General features: G+C 37.5%; 1 protein-coding gene and 1 pseudogene across 1 annotated transcript in view; both read right to left on the bottom strand.

The window, feature by feature from the left end:
* CRPPA (CDP-L-ribitol pyrophosphorylase A) overlaps positions 1-25,866 on the bottom strand; it is a 314,810-nt gene that overhangs the window by 223,907 nt on the left and 65,037 nt on the right. The window lies entirely within an intron of this gene.
* Positions 1,639-2,870, bottom strand: LOC102951880 (annotated as a pseudogene).

Below are 25,866 nucleotides of genomic sequence, written 5' to 3' on the forward strand. Positions count from 1 at the left end.
TATTAACACACATGTACACAAAAGCCTTGCCGCATAGAGAAAGAATTAAGACCTGCACACCTGTCCCTCATCCACAGAGAGCTAAAACTGTGGTACCTGGACAGGATGAACTTCATAGTGCAGTTACAGACTGGTGAGGATCCATTATAGCAAGATGATCTGGATACACTGGAAAGTTATCTAGGAACACCTGGATTTCAGTATTTCCTCTGTAATAGGTAACAAGTTATTCTGAGGAACTTAATAAATCCCATTAGCCACAAGGAGGGTTTTTGTGTGTGTGTGTTTTGTTTTTTAATCAAAAAGTATAAAGCAAGTGAGTGAGAACACAGCCCGATAGATAGGTCACTTTCTGCGCATCCTCTGTATGTTGTATGAATTCCATCCTGGATGAGCAGAGTATGCCCCTGGCAAACAACAACTGCTCCAGACCATTACACCTAACTTTGGCCACCAGCCTTTGATGTACTGAGACCCTTGCATTTCATATGCTACACTAGCCCTTGTCTCTAGCATAGATGGAGCAAATAAAATTTGTACCACTAGTAACAAAGCCTCAAAGTACACTAATACACAATCTCTAACCTCATTTTCCTTGAGTAAACTGTCCATGATACAACAACTGAGTTGTCAAACAACAATTTTAATGTCATACTCATTTTTATCTTAGTAGTGAAAATACCTACAACAATAGAAGATTTTCAGTTTTTGCCTGAATTTTTCTGAGGACATCATCAAGTGAAATACTGTGTACTTGAAATTGTTTTAAGATTTTTATTTCATTCTTAATTTTAGGGAGAAAGAGAGCACACGAGCAGGGGAGCTGGGCAGCAGCTGGGAGCAGGGGGAGGGAGGGAGGGAAAAGAGAGACAGAGAAAGAGTATCTTTTGTGCGTGTGTGTGGAAATAATACGAAACGTTTATTTTCGGTATCACAGAAGAACACAGCTAAGTAATCCAACTCTACTGCAGCATTATAAAAATCATCCCTTCACCACAGGTAAGATTTAAATGCATCTGCACAAGTATGCATGCTATATTAAAGGAGAAAGGTTGCTGCTGCCCTGCCAAGAACTTTCGGCTCCTATCCAGGTCCTACCCAATACTGGTGGTCCCAATGGTTTTAATGAAATAAATCATGTTTAAAAAATAAAGCATTTAAAAAGACAAGTCAAAATGTCTCAGTAACCATATACCCATCTCCAACTTCATCTATTTAAATGTGATATTTGCCTCTTGCTAATAAGCTTTTATTTCACTCAAACTGAGCAATAAATCTTCCATACTGACGTATCTTCCTTGCCCAATTAATCCAAAGGAAGAAAAAAACTGCAATGATTAGTAAAGAAAAATGTAGGAATTAACACACCCTTTTAATATGTTTTTAAATATTTTTAAGGATTAAAAAGTGTTTAAAGTTTGTAATTCCTAGTAGGAAAACATCATCTGAATGAAAACCCTAATGGTAAATCACTGTATAATGTTTCAGTTGCATGCGGGGCAGAGGGGTAGGGATTATCTTCACAGCACCCCAGCTTTCTCCATGAGAACATCAGAGATACACTGGTTTGTATTACTGTCACATCCAATAGGTGATCTAAGTTGCTTTTCCTTCAGCATGGGCTTTGTCAGAAAGGCATTATGCTTGACCTCCAAATTTGGCTGACAATTTACGATGAGATTCATAACCTTTGGGCTACTCTGATATTTTGACATATTTGCTGGGTTCTGGGCCACATCCTGGAAGGCCACCATAACTTCTGGATCCTGCATGGCTGCAAGAACCTCTGGGTCACTAAGAATTTCATTCAGCCCAGGCATTCCTGCCATTCCAGGCATTCCTCCCTCCCCCACCCCCATTCCAGGCATGCCTCCAGGAAAATTACCAGGCATTCCCCCAGGAAAGCCACCTGGGAAAGAGTCATACTGAGCTCCTGATTTGTCTGCCTTTTTCCTCCCTCTGGGCTCTCTCATGTTCTTCCCGGCCTTCTTAACCCTTTCTATTCTTTCTTTGATCTCTCGCTCTTCACGTTTTTGGTCACACTTTCTCCGATGTTCAGCAATTTTCTGGGCCCTTGGTTGAACTTCTTCCAACATTGCACGAGCATCTTCATCAAAATCCAGTTTACAAGCAAGGGCAAGATCATGTGCTGCTTCTTCCCAATGGCCCAGAAGTCAGTGTGCTTTCCCTCGCCCCTTGTAAGGCTGAGCTGAATCAGGATTTATTTCAATAGTTCTGTCACAGTCTCAGATGGCAGCAGATGGCTTCTGTAATTTAATGAAGACACTGGCTCTCTTGGCATATAGAATGGCCAAGAGAGGATTCAGTTTGATGGCATCCATGAACAAGTCAATGGCATTCCGTAGTTCAACATCATTTAGGGCATCGATGGCAGCCACTTTTTTATCATTTGCCTGATCCATCATTTCCTCAGTTATCTCTACATTTTCATCTCGCATTTCTTGATGGGAATCAGTATCTGGTTCAATCACACCTTCACTGTCAGTTTCTAGATCACTTTCCTCACTTGATGGTTCATCTGTCTTTATGTTTTCCTCCACCTTCTTACTATCTGTTTTTTCTCCCTTGATATTGTCTTCTGATTTAGTTTTATGAGTAACAGGTGGTATTTTACCCTCCATGCTCTCTACCCACTCCTGCAGGAAGCACATTTCCTTGGTGTGCAGAACACTCGGATCCTGCTTACACATTTTCACGAAGGCCTGAAGCTCGCTCACTTTGCAGGGGTCCATGGTCCAGAGGTGGTGGTGGGTGGCCGACGCACTAAGGTTGTGGCCCCATTCCAGGCGCAGGTACTAACTTAGAGTGACCGTGTGGAGAAAGAGAGTATCTTAAGCAGGCTCCACACTCAGCACAGAGCCTGATGCAGGGCTCTATCCCATGACCTTGAGATCATGACCCCAGCTGAAACCCAGAGATGGACATTCAACCAACTGAGCTACACAGGTGCCTCTACTTGAAATTGTTTTAAGTTTATAGTACATGTATCAGATACTTACCCTGCCTACCCCCCCCCCCCCGCCTTTTTTTTTTTTTTTTTTTTTTTTAAGGAAAATGCCTAATCTACAGTCCATGGTAAAGAGGCATCAACCATGTTTTATTTCCTGTCATTTCTTCCCTCTCCAACCCCATTCTGGTGTTTGGTCTATTGCATCAGGACCTATCACCAGAGTAGCCAATCTATCAGATGATCTGTGGCTTATGGTCTGGATGAATAAATAAAGCGGAGTAAATCACATTCCATCTGCAAGAAATTTGAACTACGACATAACAAAACAATCTGCAAGCTGTGAAAGGAAGCCAAACCTACAATGGCACACATTGTTCTTACAGCGGAAGAGATATGGCAAGTAAAACTCAAGTTACAGGAAACAGAAATCATAAATTAAGCAGAGGAATAGGAAAAAATGGATTAATCATAAAGCAACAAAAAGCCTAGTTCTAACAAATGTGTCAACAACTTGCCAGTTACCAATTCCATTTCTCCAGAAACTTAGAGTCTGTCTTGGAAAACCTGAAGTCTCCTTTCTTTGCAAAACCAAGAGATAGTCAGGGAGATACCCTGAACACTGGGAAGTTAAAGGAACAGGAAGAATTGTTAATAGAGGCAATTCACCTCAAAATTCTCCTACAAAACTGGTGACTGTGTAATTGTAACAACATCACTGCTGTTTGTAAATATGGTCACGATCCAAAAATCTTTCCCAAAACAATATTTCAAATATCACACTGAAACCCTCCAAGAGTGAACTCTGGCAACTCTTTCACAATACATGTGAAATCCGCCATATCAGCTTAACTTCGGCATGAACTTCTAGAATCTTCCACCATGCTAAGTGGTTTAGAGTGCCTTATATAGTCTCAGGTTCAAGGATTTCATTTTTAACTATAAATACATGTGTACAATACATCTACTATACAACCAACATCAAAAGGAATGGTACTTACTCTTTTTAGAACACTATGTTGGTAATATATGGTGCATAGGAAACATAATGGAAAATGATCATCTGTCCAAAAACTGTTCGAAATTTAGTCTTTATGCTAAAAAAAAAACATGGTCTAAGAGTAGTCTTTCATAAAAAAGATGTGGAATATATTTTAACTAAGAAAAACTAAAGGGAAAAAAAAAGCTGAGAGAGAATACTGAGAACAGAGGACTCCTACCCACTGCCAGGTCTCAGTCTTCTGAAGGAAATGCATTCCCTTCTTGATTAATAATCATTATTTCCCGAGTGTTGACAGTTATTCTCTGATATTCAGTGTGAGCAAAAACACACTCTGTCCCCCAGAAGGATTTTCATATGAAACAGACATCTAACAGACACAGGCCTAAATTAAATAAAAAAAGTAAAAAAAAAAACAAACAAAAAAACAACTAATTAGTTTTCATTGTGAAAATATCAAGAGGAGGAAATATATGTAGATACTAAAGAAAGAAATCTCTCTTAAAATGTAGATGTCATGGAATCAAGAAAAATCATCTGCCCTACTCATCACTCATCACAGAGGTACTATTTCTCTACAGAATTCTCACATGGGAAGATTTAAGACCAATCAAGTCCTGTATGAGCTAAAATTATCTTACTTTTTAGGCATTGGGATCACATAAAAGATGAAAAAATATTCTCAGAATAAACTTACCAATCTTAATATATGTCATTTATATATTTTTATACATTTCATTCATTACATATTAACTGTTTTATGTGTTATGTTTTGAGGTTAGGAGAGAGAGAGAAACAAATTCAAAACATACCAGAAGAGTTCTTACCCCAATCTTGAGGAGTTTATGTTGTGTGATCTTTTTCCATAAAGTGTGCTTGTGAAAGATTTGAGTGATTTCCCTGAAAACTAGAAACTATCTTTCTTGATCATGCAAATGCACAGCAAAAAGATATAAAACTTTCTTCCTGATGAAACTTTGGGGGACTAATTTTGTCTAGTGCCTGAAAACTACCAAATCATGAAAAAGCCCCTATATTTCCCCCAGACAGTGCCATTTCTGATTGCCTTGTCACAATGTAAAAGAAAAATAAGAGTTAGAATCTTTTTGTCTTTCTAGGTTGAAATAAAGTCAAAGTAAGTGCCAGGAGTAGGGCATTCAAATTCATTTTCATGTTTTTAACTTTGTCCCTTTTTTCCTCAAAAAGTAGAAATATTTCTATGCACCCTTTCAATCACCTCCCTGAGAGAAATAGTCTTCCTTTCTCATTTCCAATAGTGGGGATGTAGCAAGATTCTCACACAGAGTTGTGACATCAAGGTTTTCCTTTTTCCAGGAAGCAACTTGATTCGTGCCAGCACGGCTCAGTCGGGCTGAGCCCTAAACTGAGCCCCGAACGCCATATGGCAGAGTTTTTAATATATTCCCTAGTTCTTTGTCTCCCATATATGGTAATACACACAAACATGCAGTCTGATTAAGTGATCTCATGTTACAAGTCGTGAGGGATGTTGTCACATACACACATAGCCAGGTTACCTTGAAGTTTCTGTGTGTGTGTGTGTGTGTGTGTGTGTGTGTGTGTGTGTGTGTGTTTTCTTGTCTTAGGGAAGGGACCCTACCAAGGAAGGGCTCCAATTCACTCCACATGAAATTAGCTATCTTCAAAAGGATCACAGCCTTGGAGAAAAATAAGGGAAGGTGGCTAACATAAAAGGTGTCAAGTAACCTTGAACACTGTGGCTCAGACTGCATGTTGTGCAGACAAAAAAAAAAAAAAAAAAAAAGTAACTCAAAGGAAATAGCTTCTGGAGACCAGCATTGCTCTCCACAGGGTAAAATACTCTTTCTTTCATACATTCATTTCATTCAAACACTTCCTAAGGTAAACGGTGTATTTGTCTTGAAATTTTTATGTCAGTATATTTATATCAGTGTGTGTATACCCTTATCTACATATAATTTATCAATACATGCACTAAGGAGGAAGGGGAAGCTCCTTGGCTCAGCAATAAAGGGGCAATGTGCAACATACACTCATTCTACCCTGCCTTACACAGAAGTGGAAGTTCAACACAGCTGACAAGGGTGTGTTCCATCACTGACTTGCTACAAAATCCTAGGCCATCTTCACCACCACACATGCCTTTGCCTAAGGCTAATGCACACTTGGCCTAATTTTAGTCTCTTCTCTGTTTCCATAAAGCTCAAAGAGAGGCTTCCTGTTACAACTTCTCTCATCTATTTTCAAAAACTACATACATATTGTACCTTAGGACAGTAATTTTAACCACACTCACTGCACTCTTAGTGGGAGAAAATGTCCGCCAATTTGTCCAGGATACCTTGAGGGTTTTTTGTTTGTTTTTTGTTTTTTTGTTGTTTTTTTTTTTTTTTTTTTTTTTTTTTTTACTTTACTGAGTCTCCTGAACGATTCTAGAATCCCGCCTTAATTTCTAACTGAACGCTTTATATATCCTGGACATTTCATTGTGCAAATACTCTGATCAAATGCAGAAAAATCTAAATACACTACATTCAAAATACCACCAATCTTGTTTCAAATCCTGTCAGAAGCACTATAGAGTACTGCACCTAGATTATGTCATAATAATTTGGAAACAAATTAAAAAATTCTTGCTTTCTTTTTAAGAATCACACATGTGTAACTCTCCACCTACAATTTTGTTGATGAAATCCTCACTATTGTGTTTTGAAGGAGAAAACAGTAATCTGGGGTTCTTTTTAACATGATAGCCTGCCAACCCTCCAATAACACAGTACACACTGCAGGCCACAGAAGGCAAAGTGGATCCTTTCCTACTAGCTTTCTAGACAACTTGTATAAAATACCTGCACTTCAATCATTAAAATAATTAAGACACACTATAACCCCACTATGGCAAACTTCAAAAAACTAGAATTCTAGCCAGAAACATTATCATTCACAAAATCACTTAAGGTTCAACTTTACAACACAGGTTTTTATATTTTTTTAATGTATTTTTATATTTTTATATTTTATATAAATATATATAATCTGAGGTTCAAAAGAGTCCATTTTTAACTATAAATAAATGTGTACAATACATCTACTATTCAACCAACATCCAAAGGAATGGTACCTAATTTTTTTTTTGGGGGGGGGCACAAGTGAGCCAGGGGCAGACAGAGAGAGAAAGAGCATCCCACGAGAGTCAGAGAGGGAGAGAAAGAAGCAGGGTTCACCTGAAGCAGGGCTCAAGTTCACAAACCAGGAGAGCATGACCTGAGGCAAAGACAGATGCTTAACCAACTGAACCACCCAGGTGCCCAATACTTACTCTTTCTAAAATACATTGATAATATATGGTGGACTTGGCAGCATAATAGAAAATGATCATTTGTCCAAAAACTGTAAAAAATTTAGTGTGTGTGTGTATGTGTGTATATACACGCAGTAGTGTGTGTGTATCTATATAGATATCTATATAGATCTAGATACAGGTATATCTATAGATCTGTATAGATCTATAGATACATCTATACACACACACCATTTTAATCAGCAATTAATATCTAAGAGACAAGTCAGGTTTATTCAAGGTCCAGGCTATAATGAATTTAGCACTGGAAGTGATTAGAGACTTGTAAGATCATGATTTTAGTCTTTTACAGATTACTTCCTTCCTTATGTTACTATGAATTTGAAAAAAGGGGCAAGAAATTTTGAATACTAAACACCTTCAAGAAGTGATCTATTTTCAAAGTGTATTTCAAAAACATCAAACATATTCTTACTAAAATTTAGTATAATTCATATGCCTTTGAAATGCCGAATTTTTACCCTTTGGATTTTCTGACAACAGTTTTTCTGCAGTAATTTTTTTTTAAAAAATTGTAATTTATCATGTCTTAGAAAATCAGCTAACGAAACATTAGAAAGATATATGGAATCAAATTAAGGACTTCTTGTATATGGATTTGGTGATGTCTATTTTGGTTGACTGGGTTTTTTTAAATTTCTTTCTTTTTACCTTTTGACCCCCTTTACTCATTTCTCCCACCCACCCCTCACTTCCTACCTCTGGCAACCACTAATCTCTTCTCTGTACCCATGAACTTGAGTTTTGTTGTTAAGACTCCACATAAGAGATATTTTCTTTATTCACCGTCTATTGGCACTTTGGTTGTTTCCCTATGTTGGCTATTGCAAATAATGCTGCCTTGAATGTAGGTGCACAGATATCTTTTTGAGAGTTTTCCTTTTCTTTTAATAGATATCCAGAAGTGGAAGTGCTGAATCATGGCAGTTCTTTAATTGAGAAACCTCCACACGATTTTCCAGGATGGCCGCACCAAGTTAGACTCCATCAACACTGCAGGATGGTTCCCTCTATTCCACATTCTCACCAACACTTGTTATTTCTTGGCTTTTTGATACTCTGCCTTCTGACAGGTGTTGAGAGGAGATCTCATTGTGGTTCTGATATGCATTTCCCTGACTGGTGAAGGTGAGCATGTTTTTATGTACCTGTTGGTCAGCTGCAGGTGTTCTTGAAAAAATGTATTCAGATTATGTGCCTGTTTTTTTAGCTATTTCTCTATTGATTTGTAGGAGTTCTTTGTATATTTTTGACATAAACCCCTTATCAGAAAGAAGATTTTTAAGTATGTCCTCCCATTCGGTAACTTGTATTTTGATTTCTTTCCTTCAGAGTGTAGATACAGATTTCAGTTTGAGAAAAATTAGAGAACTAAGTGATACACTAAAAAGAAATAATCTACGCATAATTGGTATCCCAGAGGAGGAAGAGAGAGGGAAAGGTGCTGAAGGGGTACTTGAAGAAATTATAGCTGAGAACTTCCCTGAACTGGGGAAGAAAAAAGGCATTGAAATCCAAGAGGCACAGAGAACTCCCTTCAGACGTAACTTGAATCGATCTTCTGCACGACATATCATAGTGAAACTGGCAAAATACAAGGATAAAGAGAAAATTCTGAAAGCAGCAAGGGATAAACGTGCCCTCACATATAAAGGGAGACCTATAAGACTCGTGACTGATCTCTCCTTTGAAACTTGGCAGGCCAGAAAGGCTTGGCATGATATCTTCAGTGTGCTAAACAGAAAAAATATGCAGCCGAGAATCCTTTATCCAGCAAGTCTGTCATTTAGAATAGAAGGAGAGATAAAGGTCTTCCCAAACAAACAAAAACTGAAGTAATTTGTCACCACTAAACCAGCCCTACAAGAGATCCTAAGGGGGATCCTGTGAGACAAAGTACCAGAGACATCACTACAAGCATAAAACATACAGACATCACAATGACTCTAAACCCATATCTTTCTATAATAACACTGAATGTAAATGGATTAAATGCACCAACCAAAAGACATAGGGTATCAGAATGGATAAAAAAACAAGACCCATCTATTTGCTGTCTACAAGAGACTCATTTTAGATCTGAGGACACCTTTAGATTGAGAGTGAGGGGATGAAGAACTATTTATCATGCTACTGGAAGCCAAAAGAAAGCTGGAGTAGCCATACTTATATCAGACAAACTAGACTTTAAATTAAAGGCTGTAACAAGAGATGAAGAAGGGCATTATATAATAATCACAGGGTCTATCCATCAGGAAGAGCTAACAATTATAAATGTCTATGCGCCGAATACCGGAGCCCCCAGATATATAAAACAATTACTCATAAACATAAGCAACCTTATTGATAAGAATGTGGTCATTACAGGGGACTTTAACACCCCACTTACAGAAATGGATAGATCATCTAGACACACAGTCAATAAAGCAACAAGGGCCCTGAATGATACATTGGATCAGATGGACTTGACAGATATATTTAGAACTCTGCATCCCAAAGCAACAGAATATACTTTCTTCTCGAGTGCACATGGAACATTCTCCAAGATAGATCATATACTGGGTCACAAAACAGCCCTTCATAAGTTTACAAGAATTGAAATTATACCATGCATACTTTCAGACCACAATGCTATGAAGCTTGAAATCAACCACAGGAAAAAGTCTGGAAAACCTCCAAAAGCGTGGAGGTTAAAGAACACCCTATTAACGAATGAGTGGGTCAACCAGGCAATTAGAGAAGAAATTAAAAAATATATGGAAACAAACGAAAATGAAAATACAACAATCCAAATGCTTTGGGACGCAGCGAAGGCAGTCCTGAGAGGAAAATACATTGCAATCCAGGCCTATCTCAAGAAACAAGAAAAATCCCAAATACAAAATCTAACAGCACACCTAAAGGAAATAGAAGCAGAACAGCAAAGGCAGCCTAAACCCAGCAGAAGAAGAGAAATAATAAAGATCAGAGCAGAAATAAACAATATAGAATCTAAAAAAACGGTAGAGCAGATCAACGAAACCAAGAGTTGTTTTTTTGAAAAAATAGACAAAATTGACAAACCTCTAGCCAGGCTTCTCAAAAAGAAAAGGGAGATGACCCAAATAGATAAAATCATGAATGAAAATGGAATTATTACAACCAATCCCTCAGAGATACAGATTTCAGTTTGATGTAGTCTCACTTATCTGTTGTCCTTATTTTTGGTGTCAGATGCAAAAAAACAAAACCAAACCAAAAAACCATCATTGCCCCCGATCAACGTCAAGGAGCCTACCACCTATGTATGGTTGAAGTTTTATGGTTTCAGTTATTATGTTCAAGTATTTATTCCATTTTTAAGTTATTTTTTGTGTATGGTGTAAGATACTGGTCCAGTTTCCTCCATAAACACATGGCTGTCTAGCTTCACCAACACAATTTATTGGAAAGACTGTCCTTTTCCCATCTGTTCTTGATTTGTTATAAAGTAACCATATACGTATGTGTTTATTTCTCAAGTGTTCAAAAGAGTTCAATACCTTTTCCTGAATTTACCAACCTAGAAATGGTTGCATAACCAAACACAGGAGCTCAAAATTCTATTTCAGTTTCCTATAGCTTTCTTTCTTCCCAGTGATAAGCTCTATGAAAGTTTATAAAATGCATTAATCTGTTACACACACACATTAACAACTGCCGTATGTGTAGAACTGTGCAAAGCATTAAGAACAAATTGACTACATTCTTAAAGTTCTATAGCATAAATAAACATTTAATTTTGTCAACTTATTAATTCCTCATTATATATAAAAGATATGGCTAATGATACAGCTTAGCAAAACTTAAGTACATTTCTATTCTCCAGCTAAGTATGCAAGATTGCCTTCATTGTTACTTGTCCCCACTACTCACCTCTGCATATCTTGTCTGTAACTAGCTGAAATAAAAAGTTAAAGTAAATCGATAAAATTATCTAGAGGTCCACTGGTTTCTTCTGCAAAAATGTACTTGTTTCTCACGATATTACTAGCTATGATCCACAGAATATGCTCCTCATGCAAATAAGTTTGGGAAATGCTAGGTTAAAGTTTAGCAACTTTGCATCAGGCCTTGGTTACTAATATCCACTTTAAATATTCAAATAAGGAATATTATGCCTAGAATTTCCCAAATATATTTTACCATGAGGCCTTTTCCCAAAACTTACTATCTTCAAGAATATTCCATGATACCCAGTTTAGAAAATTATGATTTAACATTTCTGAGTTCAACTTTTTCACTCACTCTCTTTCTGCAGAATATACTCACAATCCCACGCTCTCAAATCAGGTAAATCATATCTACTTTATGGTAATTAAAAAGCAGAAGCAGGCACAAATGTACATGTTAGAGAAATATGTTCACAACTTACAGAAAAAGACATTTAAAAGACATATATTTAGTATCAGAATATTATTAATAAGTCACATATTGGTTATGGCAAGTAAATAGCATATGGTCAAGAATCAACTTGTGTATATGGGGCCCCTGGGTGGCTCAGTCGTTTAACTGGCCAACTTCAGCTTAGGTCATGATCTCACTGTCCCTAAGTTCAAGTCCTGCATCAGCCTCTGCGCTGACAGCTCAGAGCCTAAAGCCTGCTTCAGATTCCATGTCTCCCTCTCTCTCTGCTGCCTCTCTCCCATTCACACTCTATCTCTCAAAAATGAATACATGTTCAAAAAATTTTTTAAAAAAAGAATCAACTTGTGCATACTTGGCTCTTGCATATTTGACCTGACAGTCCTACACTCAGACATAACTGAGAGTTACAACTGTCACGTAAAAAAAACAAGGAATATAGTTACTTGTTGAGGGCACCAAAATTCTTTTCTCTGTAAAAACAACAAGAACATTGACAGGTATTATGAAAATCACCTTTTTCACAACTCTGGAAGTTAATCAAACCCATGTGTCAGTCTACGGAATGTTTGCTGAAGTAGGTAATGCTGAATCTTGGTATAAAAAAAAAAAAAAAAGACAAAACCACAGTGAACGTTGTAGCATTTTAATTTATCCTTTTTCCTCCACCTCATGCCCCACAGTCTCTTCTGAGTATGATGGTTATCTTGAACACCAACAACCTACAGCTACAGTGAAAAACAGAAGCCTAACAGCCACTGGATAAGACAAAACAAAGTTGGAGTTTCTCTAAATTCCAGTCCCAAGGTAGCTGCCATAGTTTCACCTGTCTCCTGAAAACCCTGAAAACCTGAGTTCTAAGGTTTGTTTTTGTTTGACTTAAGTCAGAGATTTCCAGTATAGTTTCCCTAGGAGCATGTGCTAAAAATTATCAGCAGTAACTGCTTACCACAGCAGCTGCCTAATGTGGTGGTAACAATTGAGGCAAACAATAAGCTAAGCTAAACCATTAAAAGGAAAAGCTGAAGAGTAAGATGTCCAAACAAGGCTTTGAAAAGCCCAAATGCTATTCCTGGGTATCCAGTAAAGACCATGAACATACATAGAGCTGTCCACATGCCCAGGAAAGACCTGACAAGGTCCCATGCTCTTACTTCTGACTAATCTTGTGCTTCACAAACACGAAGTGAGAAGGAAGCCAGAGTTGTAAACTGCTTTCCTGAGCATAGCCAAGTGTGTCTTTACACACAGAGACAACAGGCAAAACTGGGAACATGGTTTGTTCCAGATACTTAAGGAAATCTCTTACCATTAACTGACCACTAAACTATCCTAATAGAGACCTCAATGGCTACATAGGACATAATAGACAAGAATACACATACTATAGAATTCAGGTAAGTCATTTAACAAATCAAAAGTACCAACAAGTGGGGGCAACTGGGTGGTTCAGTTGGTTAAGCGTCTGACTTCGACTCGGGTCATGATCTCATGGTTCATGAGTTCAAGCCCCGCGTTGGGCTCTGTGCTGACGGTTCAGAGCCTAGGGCCTGAAAAGGATTCTGTGACTTCTCTCTCTCTGCCTCTCCTCTGTTCATGCTCTGTCTCTCTCTGTCTCTCTCTCAAAAATAAACAAACATCTTAAAAAATTTTTAGAAAGTAGAAACAAATGTTTTCAAAAGCAAACCATAGAGGTGTGGGTTCTTATTTCCAAAGTTGCTGTATTACTAAAAAAAAGTTAGTTTTCAACAAAAATTAGCAGATATGCCAAGAAACAAGAGCATATGTCAAGAAAATCATACAACTGTCCTGAGGAAGACTAGACTTTGGACTTACTAGATAAAGACAAGTTAGTTTAAATATATTTAATGAACCAAAGGAAACCATATCTGATGAATTCCTGAAGGCAGTGGGAGAGCATATTCTAAGCACTGATAGGAAAAAGACCATGAACTAAGAATTTTATATCCAGCCAAATAATCCTTCATAAATGAAGGATGACATTCTCAAGTTAGCAAAGAGTGATAGAATACTTTGCCAGGCAGCATGCGCTACTAGAAACACCAAAGGAAGGCCTTGAAGCTAAAGTGAAGTAACATTAGACAGCAACCTGAATCTACATAAATAGACACAGCCAATAAAAGTAACTACATACATAAGTTAACACAAAAGGCAGTATAAATATCTTGTACCTCATTATCTGATTTAAAAGGCAATTGAAAAGAATAATTATAAATGAGTCCTGAAGAGTATACAGTGTATGAAGATGTCATTCGTTTGACAATTTAGCACAAAAGACTATATGGAGAACCCAGCACTGCTGAATCTTATGCTGTTGACAAAGGTAAGGTTTGTTTTTGTTTTGTTTTGCTTTTAATGCTAAAAATATATATAATTAAAATAAAATGCAGGAGAGACCCATACCTTTGCAGGCAGTACTCAGTTTTCAAATCACCAGTTTGGGAACTTTAGTGTCACTCTCAGCCCTATCTGAAGTATAAAATGCATAGAATTAGTCCACTTTATATATTGGAAATGTACTTTATAACAGTATGAGCAACCTGCTGCTGGAGCTACATTTACTTAGGTTATTACCTTCCAGAATCCAAACAACTTCCTTGAATACTCTGCATCGAGATATAAAGATTTTGTTTAGGTGTTGCTAAATTCAGTACCTATAAAAATGCCAACTCAAAACCCATCAGATCAGTGTTCTAATGTGTTGTTTAATAAATGCTTGTAGTAAACTGTTATACCAAAATGAGATACAGTAAAGATAGCTGATTTCACCTAAAAACATACACTTGTTCTAGCGTTTCTTCCATTTATTTTATTCTTACTGTTTTGTACCAGTCTCAGCCTACTGATAGGAATGCTATCAGCTGCAAATGTCCAGGGGCACTCACGTGGGCCCCAGTCAGCCTTCCAACAGGCATCTCCTGTCTCCAAAACAATGTTTTGACTGAACTAACCCTGGTTGTTCTTACTGTGATTCCCAGATACCCTTCAACAACAACCATCAGGAAACTTGGAAAACAAAATAAAGGTTTATCACTTACAAAACTTGGAAATGACACAGCATAACCAGGGATACCCAATGAGCTCCCAGGTAGAGAACACACATGCACATGCAAGGGTTCTGCTGTCCTGGGGTCAAGCATGGGGACCTACGGTTTGGGAGGCTCAGTCTTTATTGGTGAATTTAAAATGTACAGGGAAGAATTTAAGGCACAGGAAGTGAAAAGTGGTCCTAATGGTCAGTTATCAAAATCAGCTAACATCTCTGAGGCAAATACAATGAAGATGAAATCCCTGCCTTCATGGACTGCATATTTGCAGGGGATAAACATAAATAAACCAAATAATTACAGATCCAACTAAGTACTACAAAGGAAATTAAAAAGGGAATTAGAAAGAAGGAGAAAAATAGACAGGAAGGGTTCATAGGGAGTTGATATTTAAGCTGTGATCTACAGGATGAAATTAAACCAGAGCATGAGAAAAAGCACTTGTGTCAGCAGAGAAAATGATATATGACCAGTCAGGTTTGTAAAGCTGTTAATACCTCAATAATGTTACAGGTTCAATACCTACTTTGTTCATGTCAGAAAGTACATGGTAAGAAGAAAAAGGAAAAAGAAGTTAATATTTTTTAAAGGCAAAACAGAAACATCTATTTGTTTACTACTGATGATTTGAGTACTGATCATAATTTTTTCATTACCCTGTAGAATGATATACGCATTTTCTTGCCACCATCACAAATGTGAAGTGTACCTGCTCACTAAAGTGATGTTGGGATTGGTCACATGGCTTGATTTGTCCAATGGAATGAAAGCGAATGTGTCAATGTGGTAGGCACATGCATATCACTTATGAAGAATCAGAGTTTTCCACTTGTCTTCTAATTTCTGCCATTACGGTAAGAAGTTCTCCAAGATAGCTGCTGGCCCTTCAGTGTGGGCTCAAGAAACACACAGAGAGCAAACCTGAGCATAGCCCTCACGCAAGGAACCACATACCACAAGCCAGTCAAGCCCAACCTGGATCAACCAACTCCCAGGCAATCCACAAACAAGAGTAAACAATTGTTGTTTCATCCTGTGAGTTTGGGGGATATCTGTAACAGGTGACAAACACTTCTAATACCAAGCACTGAACTAGAAAATTTCATATTTCATCCAAAGTTCTCACTGACCTTTTGAGATAGGGCTTAAAGATATACCTATGTAACCATTAAGAAAATGAGGTCATGAAACAGACGGACAGGTTAAGAACCAATGTTCAAACCCAACAAATGCAATTTCAAAGTTCTGTGGCTTTTTATTACTGTGATAGCCACCTTTCTCATCATTAGCTTCAGTCTACTAACAACAGCATCAATCAACACATAGATTCTTGGCCTGTGGCTAGTCTAGGATTTTCAGATGTGAATTACAAAAGATAAAGTAAGAACTCTAATTGGGGTTTCCTGATTTGTTTTTGTTGTTGAGTGAATCTCAGGATTCACTTTACCTGGGTGCAAACTAAACAGAGTCCCACCAAATCTTAATACCACTTTAAATAATATCACTATTTTATCTTCCAAAAAATAGAGCAAGAAGCAAGCTACACCAGGGGGAGAAAGTATATATAATTATACTATTGATCATTGTCATTTGATTAGAATAATTTATTTTTTTATTTTTTAAAATTTACATCCAAATTAGTTAGCATATAGTGCAACAATGATTTCAGGAGTAGATTCGTTAGTGCCCCTTACCCATTTAGCCCAACCCCCCTCCAATAGAATAATTTTTTTTTTAATTAAATGAAACTTTTACCACAATGTGTTCATGAAAACAAGAAGACATTTTAAGTACACAATTTGACAGTGGTAACCCCTCTTCAAAAAGAACTTATTAAAGAAAAGATGTTCCTTTTAGAATTAAAACTTAATTTAATAAATTAATAAATTCCTTCATCTTAATGAATAAAGCCATGGTAAAAATAAAAAAAAAATTAAGTTTATTTAACTGTATGTTCAGTGCTGCATTTTAAGGATCCACCCCCCCCCCCCCCCCCACATATTACACTGCTTTATATCCCACTAGGACAGGATTTAACATGATTTAGAATAGGGTTGAAAACAAAGGGCATTTATGCATTCCAAAATACATCAAAATCAAGTTTGCAGTAAGTAGGCTAACCTACTTCTAATGAAAGGGGAAAAGTGTAACTTCCTGATACTCTTAACTCCATTTAGTATTTTGTGGTAGGGAACACACAGACTGCACCCATGTTGCAACCTATCTTCATCAGATTAAGGAAGGCTTTGGACATTTAACTTATAAAGAAACTTCTGATTACCTTAAGAAGAAAAAAAAAAAGCCTGACCAAAGCATTTTACAAGTTTTAGTTATTTTTAGAATTACAGGATAAAACATTTTTCCTGGCAGTTTTCTCATTACCCTACAGACTACTATGGCTAAGAAAAAGGTGTGTTTCCAAGAAAGGAATTTAGAATCGTTAAACGCAATTAAGTAGGATGTTTCCTGAACCTCCTTCACTGAACTCGATCAGAAAATAATGGAGTTAGTCATCCTATTTTATTCCATTTCAAATACACTTATTCCCCTCGGGCATATATATAAAAAAAACATATTCAACATCAAGACTAACCCACAAGTTAAACCAAAAAGATGAAAACCAGAGATAAAAAGACAGACAATATGCTAATAAAAACTGTACTGAATATACTTCCAATGAAGTAGGTAAGGAAATACTCCAGTCTTTTCATTCTGTGTTGCCAAATCTTATTGAAAAAATATTTGTATAAGTAATTATACTTTTTACAAGTGAGTATCATCAAGATGTACTAGAATAAAGCATGCCATTGTTGTAACAATCAATTTCAGGAAACCTAACAGGTATTGTAATGATACCACAATTTTGATCTTGTTTTTGTCATTTAACAGATAGATACTGTCCAAGTACCTTAACCTCTTAATTATAAAATAGGAATCTATCACATACTATTTATTCTGCCTTCCATAGAGTGGATCATCTGAACTAGTAGTCTGCCTTTCCCTTTGCATGAATGGATAGTTCCATGTTAATTTAACAAATTAAGTGTATTCTAAGGTGAGGCAGAAGAAGACATTTTCCATCAGTTTCAACTGATGATCTATAATAATCTTAAAAAAAACATGTACACTCCTCCTTGGTCAATCCTCCTCTATATAAACTCCCAACCAACCGAGCAGTGAACAGCAGCTGAAAATACCTGCTGCTTAAAATAGACACTTAGGCACAACAGACACCAAAAAGACAACTGAAATCAAAAGGGCAAGTGGTTCTATATTAAGTGATAGGCATTTACTTTTGTTCAATGAATACTGCATTTTATTATTTAAGTACCATGTATTTTAAAGTAAGAAATCTAACAATGAATAGAAATATGTGGACAAATCGGTTTTAATTGTGTAAGCTAAAAGATCAGTCGTTACTGGAATGCTGCAAACTGAGGCCAGTATTTCTATCACTGAAATTAATCTTTTGAAGTTAACAGTTTGAAATGAAGTATGAAATCTCTTTCAAGCCAACTGTTTATTTTCTAACCCAACTTGAAATGCCCTTGTCGTGATTCACCTGGCCAATGTCTTCACTACTGCAACCTCTTATATGCTTTGAGGGCATCATTCCACCAGCTCAGTCTCAGCTGCATTAATATCTCATGCTTACTTAGGCTTATATCACCAACCAAATGACCATTGAGTATCCTGTCAACCTCTACTCAGAGGTAATCATTGCCACACCCAACTCTTTACCTGTTTCTGAACCATAAAATGAGGGGCAAAAAAATTTTAGACTTTCAGGTACAGGGGTGAATATAGGCCCAGAAATATTTAAGATCGTGCTCACTACTGTTCAAGTTCACGGAACTAGAAATAAAAGTAGGGTATTTTGGGGTCCCAATGTAATCACTATTCTTAACTTCTTCCATCACTGGGAAGGCGAACAGGCTTAAGAAAGGTAGTATATTAGGAGGCCTTTCTGTCAAGACAGGCAAGCCCCTCAAAGGGAATACTGACCAGAACAGTGGCTTTAAGTCAGTACCTGCTCAAAGTGGAAGTTCATTTATTACTACAGTATCAAGTATAGTACCCTACTACTGCCTCTATTATTTTTTTATTACATAACATATAGCCTTAGATCAAAATTCCTGATTTAAGTTATAATGGCAATACGTAGCTGGTTCAACAACTTATATACCCTATTTATGCTCAATAATAAAACATTACTGGAAATAGGAAAAAGTTTCACACAATTCTACATTACTTACAAATCTATCTCAAAATGATGAAACAAAGAAAAAAGTTCATATAATTAACCACATTTACATATAAATGTTACCAGGGACTGAAGTGATTGAAATGAAGAACAATAGAATTGTTCATAATATGTAACTTTAATTGTATACTATTTAGAGACATTTCTTTCTCAATCCAGCCAACACTGTACTATCCCCTTTCATGGACAAGAAAAAACAAAGACTCCAAGAAGTCTAAGAGTAAGTTGCTGAAACTAGCAGAAATTCAGCTATCTTCCCCATGTGTTACTCTTAAAATAGAATGATTGTGAGATAAACAGCCTCAAATTTTTTGAGGAAGGCAATCTGTTTTCTACTGGCTGTCTTCTAACTACTCCGACCTACATAGTAAAAGAAAAGAGATAGGGCCTAGGCACAGACCTGGAACCTAACAAGACTGGCCACTTCCCCCTTAGACTCATAGAACATAGTCTATTTTCAAGTTCACCACATTCTTCAATTCACTGTTGATCACAGCCAATAGATTTCAATATTTTTTTTTATCCTGGATGTTTTTTCAGTTCTCAGTTTTCATTGTATTTTTTTTTTATTTTCTGTATTTGTCTTGAAATTCATCAGGTCTCATCTATTAAGTCAATGTTTTCTTGTATATTCAACATTTTTTTCAATATTCTTATTTTGAAACACTACTGTTTCCAACATCTGGGTTTTTTTTTTTTTCTATTGACTCGTTTTCTTAATATAAATCACCTTTACTTTTTTTTTTTTTTGAACATATAATATCTTTCAACTGAGTGGACACTGTAGATACGTGTTACAGACGAGTCTTTCTTCTTTCTCTGAAGAGAGGTGACTGTTGCCTGTAAGCGGTCTCTACTCTTAAGATGTGGTCCTTCTGGATTATTAATGAAAATCCAAAGGTGTTTACTCACTACTTTTAACATGACAGGATTCCAACCCTCAACTCTGTTTCCTTGGGTGTGAGTACCTGCTTCAGTCTCTGGTTGTCTTTCAGCCTTTCATTTGATGTCTTCACACTGCCTTGGAGCACTGCCCCATACTGTACAGTTCAGGAGTTAGCAAAGCCTTCAAGATGTTATAATCACATATGCCCCAACTGTTCTGTAGCCATCCCAACTGCCCTGGGAGTCCCGTGTTCTAGACTGTGGCTTCTCAGGACAAAAATCGTAGCTTTCTTCCTTGCCACTACAGGAATGGGGAAGTGGCCTCAAGATAAACAAGGAAAATGATATTGTTCACTCTTCAGTAAGGACTTGTACACTACACGTAATTTGAACAAGAAAGGTTTAAACCTCTCTTTAAAGGTCTTTTTTTTTTTTTTTAATGACTTGGATTTAGTCATCAGAAGCAAACTAAGTAGCAAGCTTACAATAAAGAAAACTCTCATGTGACGCCACCCAGGCACCCCTGTCCTTATTTGATTTTAATACCAACACTATATTTCATGAAGTAGGTCATTTTTCCCAAATCTCTGGAGCGGTGTGTATAAGAAGCATGTTGAATCTTAAAATTCTGTTAGAACTTCCTACTAAAACTGCCTAAGCCTGGAGATTTTTTTTAGGGGGCGATAGGTTAGGAAGATAACTTTTTGGTAGCTGTTGAATTAACATAATTTCTTTAACGGTTATTGAATATCTAGGTTTTCTCCTTTGAGCTATTTTTGACACATTTTTTTTTTTTAGAAATTGACCAATTTCCTTTATATCATCACTTGTTGGCATATTAATTTAAAATCTATAGGAAGCCATTGGTTTACAAACTATATATTTTCTTTCAAGACCTGTTTGCCTTTTGCAAACTGAGCTCCGACAGAAAGGGGCTGGGGCCACCCCTCAATCTGATCCCTTCCAAACAAAGACATCCACAGTGTCCCTGAGAGTCTAGCTCAAGGAAAAGGGAGTCTCTGCTGGCTCTGTACACTGAGGTCGCCTTGCCCACCACTCACTCCTGGCCAGCAGTGGAAGCCCGCCTTGCTATGGTCATCACCTTGTTTTTTTTTTGTTTTTGTTTTTTTTTTTTTTTTTGTGGTTGGAGATGAAGTCCTCAATACCCAGTAGCAGAACTGCTGTCTTGTATGTTTGCAGCTTGACAGCCAGGGGCGCCCAGATGCCCACCTCTTTCATGTCCACCAAGGTACTGGTTTCAAAGCTTTCTGGGTGTACTTGGCCCAAAGGAAAGTAAGCAGACAGATAGATGGTGCTGGCCTCATAGTTCTGGATAAGGGTACGAAGAATGACCTCTAAGGCCTGGACAACAGCCTTATGGCCTGTATAGCCATTGTTGCACACCAGCCTTGGACTTTTCTGTCAAAACATGGGCCACAGCTATTTCAGAGGCCCCACCTCCTGGAATCATCTGGGGGTCCAGAAGGACATGGGGACATACTTGCATGGCATTCTGGAGGTTGCATTTCACTTCTGAGAGATTCTCTTTGCTGGCCCCATGGAGGAGAATGGTACGGGCCTTGGGGTCTTTATACTCAGTGATGAATGTAAAGTACTCATCTCCAATTTTCTTGATATCCAATACACCTGCTGCCACTGTCCCAGAATCTTCTCTCAGCTCCTCTGGCCAGCTGACTACCCAGGCCCCACAGGCTCTGACAATGCCATTATTGCCTATCTGACAATGAGTAAAACTCTAAAAAGTCTGAGGAAATATACCCAAGAAAGGAACAAACTTAGAAAAAAGAGGCCCCCCTCTCCACAGCTGAAATTGAGAGCTTAGATCTTTAAAAAGGTCTGGCTGCGGTGCCTGGATGGCTCAGTTGGTTAACCATCTGAGCTCCTGATTTGGGCTCTGGTGGTGAGATGGGGTCCTGCAACACACTCTGAGCTGACAGCACTGAACCTGCTTGGGATTCTCTCTCCCCATCTCTCTGCCCCTCCCGTGACTGCATGTACTCGCTCACTGTCTCAAAATAAACATTTAAAAAATTAAAATTAAAAAAAATAATAATAAATGAAAAGGCCTGGCTGTAGCCCATTGGATGGTCAAGAAGTTTAGCAGCCTGACCTGGTCCAGAGATGGTGCACCATCAGCAGGCCAAGGCTGGGATGTCAGAAACCATGGGCTACGATACATGGCCAAGAACTCAAGGCGGCTGAACAGGGTACTGCACACAGGGACCAACAAGCTGGAGCCTTCTACTGTGCCAGGGAACTAAGGCTAGCAGGCACAGAACCGCAGGCTGGGACTGGCCAACATGAAAACCTTCACTAGGGTGTCAGCAAACAAAAGCTGCCTGGCAGGGAATGGGGGGCCAGAACTACCATCAAAAACTTGCTAGAGAATAAACAACACTCCGCGCTGCACACCCATGCTAATGGCAGCTGTGGACCTGGCAGGAATGCAAGCATACCACAACCAGGAGGAAAAACCCCTTCCTCCCACACTATCCCTTCAGCACCCTCCACTGAGCAAACTAAAATTTTCCTGGCAACAGAGAGATGTCCACAGGATCTAGCAAGACAGCAGTGACAAGTAGATTTAGACATGAGAGACAAATTAAGTGGCATCTCATGTAAATGTGGGTTTTATCCACTGTTGATTCCCGTCGGAGACTGAATCTCTTTCATTTTCTGCCTATTTTTAGTTGGTCTTTACTGCCTTCACCATAGATCTATTACACAGATATATATAACATAAATAGATCATCTCTGTATTTGTTTCTGTCTTAATACATATAGGTGGCATAACTTTTATTTTTTATCTACTTCAAAGTCGGCCATTCGAGCTATTGTGTCATCAGTAGAAGTCAAAAGCTGTGGATGATGATTTGATTTAGAATCTAGAGAATACTTTGAGCAGAGAACTTCCACTCATTTAATGTTTCAGACTAGTTACTGTGAGGTTTTATCAAACATGGCCATGTTGGCATTCAACGATACACCTAAGTGTCACTGACAAACCCTTATCCAAGATGTTCTCAGGGGAAAAAACAGATTTCCACTAGACCTCCAACAAAATTGAATTTACTCTAAAGCATATGAAATGGTATCCTCAAATGGACCAGATAAATGCCAAAATCACATTTATAGCTCACAATGTCAAGGCTCAAAAAAAATCCTGTCCACAAAATGCAGCAAACTTGGAAATGACATGTCAATATTTTTATGTGTTAAAATACATAATATTTAAATACATGTTAAGAGACATGTAGTTTGGAGGGATAGATTACACAAAATTAACTCGGATCGGGGTATTCTCTACAACAAAGGTAGTTCCTAAACATGCCAGCTTTAATATTATATAGTTAGCAATTTTTTTTTATGTCATTATATAGGACTTTAAAGTTCTAGGCAGCAGACCAATAAACCACAATCCTGTGGGAACCACTTAAAAGCAAAACTTTCCTTCTAGTTCTTGTGGTAATACTTTGTGAAACAATAAAAAAGCTGTATTACAAAATCAAGTAACATTGGCACCAAACACCACAGAATATTTTTATGCAAGAATTGTGTGTCTTCCAAAATGTATTCTTTTGTAAACAAAGTAAGAAATTTTAGCAGTGCTCACAACTCAGTAAGAGCTGACTATACAGGATTTATCGGTCTGGGGAGCAGGGCTACTCTAAGTGATCTAATTCCTTGTCACACAGGAATCAGACCTCACACAATTGTCAGAATTACTAGGGAAGGAGCAGAATAAAGGATGCGTTGAAGGATCAGAAGAGTCATCATTGATTCATCAGTCTGACAAGCCAAACCTACCCAGACACCTAAGGGGGACTTTGAGGACAAAGTTATGCTGAGATCTGTGAATAATAGTTGCCCTCGTATAGTTCCTGCCTCAGTGGGTCCCCAGCCCAGTGATGAACCAAGGCTGGTTATGGTAAAACAGTAATGATGACTAGCCATCATTAGGATCAGTTAGATGGCGGAACATGATGGGAAGGACAGGTTAGAACCCGCAAGGCACCATTTGTCTGTCCGTCACCTAGTCTGAAAGCACAAAGACCTTAGGAGAAAAATGGCTTCTGTTTCACTTCAGCGTTCAAAGTCTCACTCTTGCTCCTTTGATAAATTTAACCAAAATTAAAAAAAAAAAAAATTAAAAAGGAAGAGGAGGAGGAGAATTCCCAACTTAACAAAACCAGCATATGGATACCTGCCATGGATGAATATTATGTAATTCAGATATATACAAAAATGAATTTATTAAGCCTAATTTTTCTTAAGTTTTTACTTAAGAGCCTCAAATAGGACTCAAAGTTCTTAGATCTGTTTAAGAAGTCGGTTTTGTTTTGGCTACCAACTGCTACGCTACCATCCGGATGTTAATGCTCATACTACACAAGTTAACATAATAGGTTGAAGGACTAAATGTGATTGAAATGTATTTCATTATGTGACTCTAGATGAACCCATACCTAGCTGAACAGGAACAATGTACCAATCATCCTTTTATCGGATGTCCTCTGCCATCCTCTGATGTCCTCTGACCTGAGTCCTCTGCCTCTTTTTTTGTTGTTGTTATTCTTACTGACACTTGCAAGTGGACTCCATCTATGCTACTTTTTCAAAAACTCCACAACACAGGTAAAAACAGATATTCTTATCTTCAGACACACTTCTTAAAGAACAACTGTGAACTAATGAAGAGTAAGAAAAAATTTGTTAGTATCATTCTTTCAAGTTTCTACAGTTAAGTCCAATTTTCTACTCCATAGTATTGAAGGAAAAGAAATTCACTATTCTGTAAGAACATTCCGAATCTTATACTATAAAAAACTCCCATTTTTTTTCAATTCTCACATTAATAAGTATTAAACATCTACTAGGTTTGAGGCACTATGCTAGATAATGAAGACAGAAGAATAAAGAGAAATTGTTAATGTCTATAATGTTAGCACTTTCTCACTCTGAATAGCCAAAACAATCTTTAACTAAAAAAAGTTGGACATCTCACACTTCTTGATTTCAAAGCTTACTGGGAAACTACAGTGACCAACTCATACAGTCCTGGCATAAAGACATATATACCAGTGGAATACAACAGAGTGCCCAGAAATAAACCCCTGCTTACATAGTTCATTTTTTACAAGGATGCAAAAAACATTCAATGGCAAAGGACAATCTTTCAACAAATGACACTGGGAAAACTCGATATCCAGATGCAAAATAATCAAGTTGGGTTTTATTTAACATCATATAAAAAACTCAAAATAAAACAAACACCTACCTCTAAGAATAAAAATTATAAAACTCTTAAGAAAATGTAGAGGAGGGGCAACTGGGTGGCTCAGTCAGTTGAGCGTCCGACTTCAGCTCAGGTGATGATCTCAAAGTTTGTGAGTTCGAGCCCCGTGTCAGACTCTGTGCTGACAGCTCAGAGCCTGGAGCCTGCTTCAGATTCTGTGTCTCCCTCTCTCTCTCTGACCCTCCCCCACTCACACTCTGTCTCTGTCTCTCTCTCAAGAATAAATATTTTACAAAATTTTTTTTAAAAGAAAATGTAGAGGAAAGCTTTATGGTGTTCACTTTGGCCGTGATTTACTGAATGTAACACCAAAAGGACAGACAACAAAATTAGAAATAAATGAGGCCATATCAAACTTAAACTTTCATATATGAGAGGACAATATCAGAGTGAAAAGGCAATCCCTGAGATAAAAGACATAATTTGCAAGTTATTTATCTGGTAAGGGGTTCATATCCAGGGTATATTAAGAACTCTGAAAACTTAATAATGAAAAACCAACCTATTTTTGTTAATGGGCATAGGACTTGAATAGCAACACATCTTCAAAGAAAATATATACTTTGTAAACAAATGGCCTCCTATAGATTTTTAATTAATATACCAACAAGTGATCA

Source organism: Panthera tigris, chromosome A2 (assembly GCF_018350195.1).
Source record: "Panthera tigris isolate Pti1 chromosome A2, P.tigris_Pti1_mat1.1, whole genome shotgun sequence".
Taxonomy (NCBI): domain Eukaryota; kingdom Metazoa; phylum Chordata; class Mammalia; order Carnivora; family Felidae; genus Panthera; species Panthera tigris.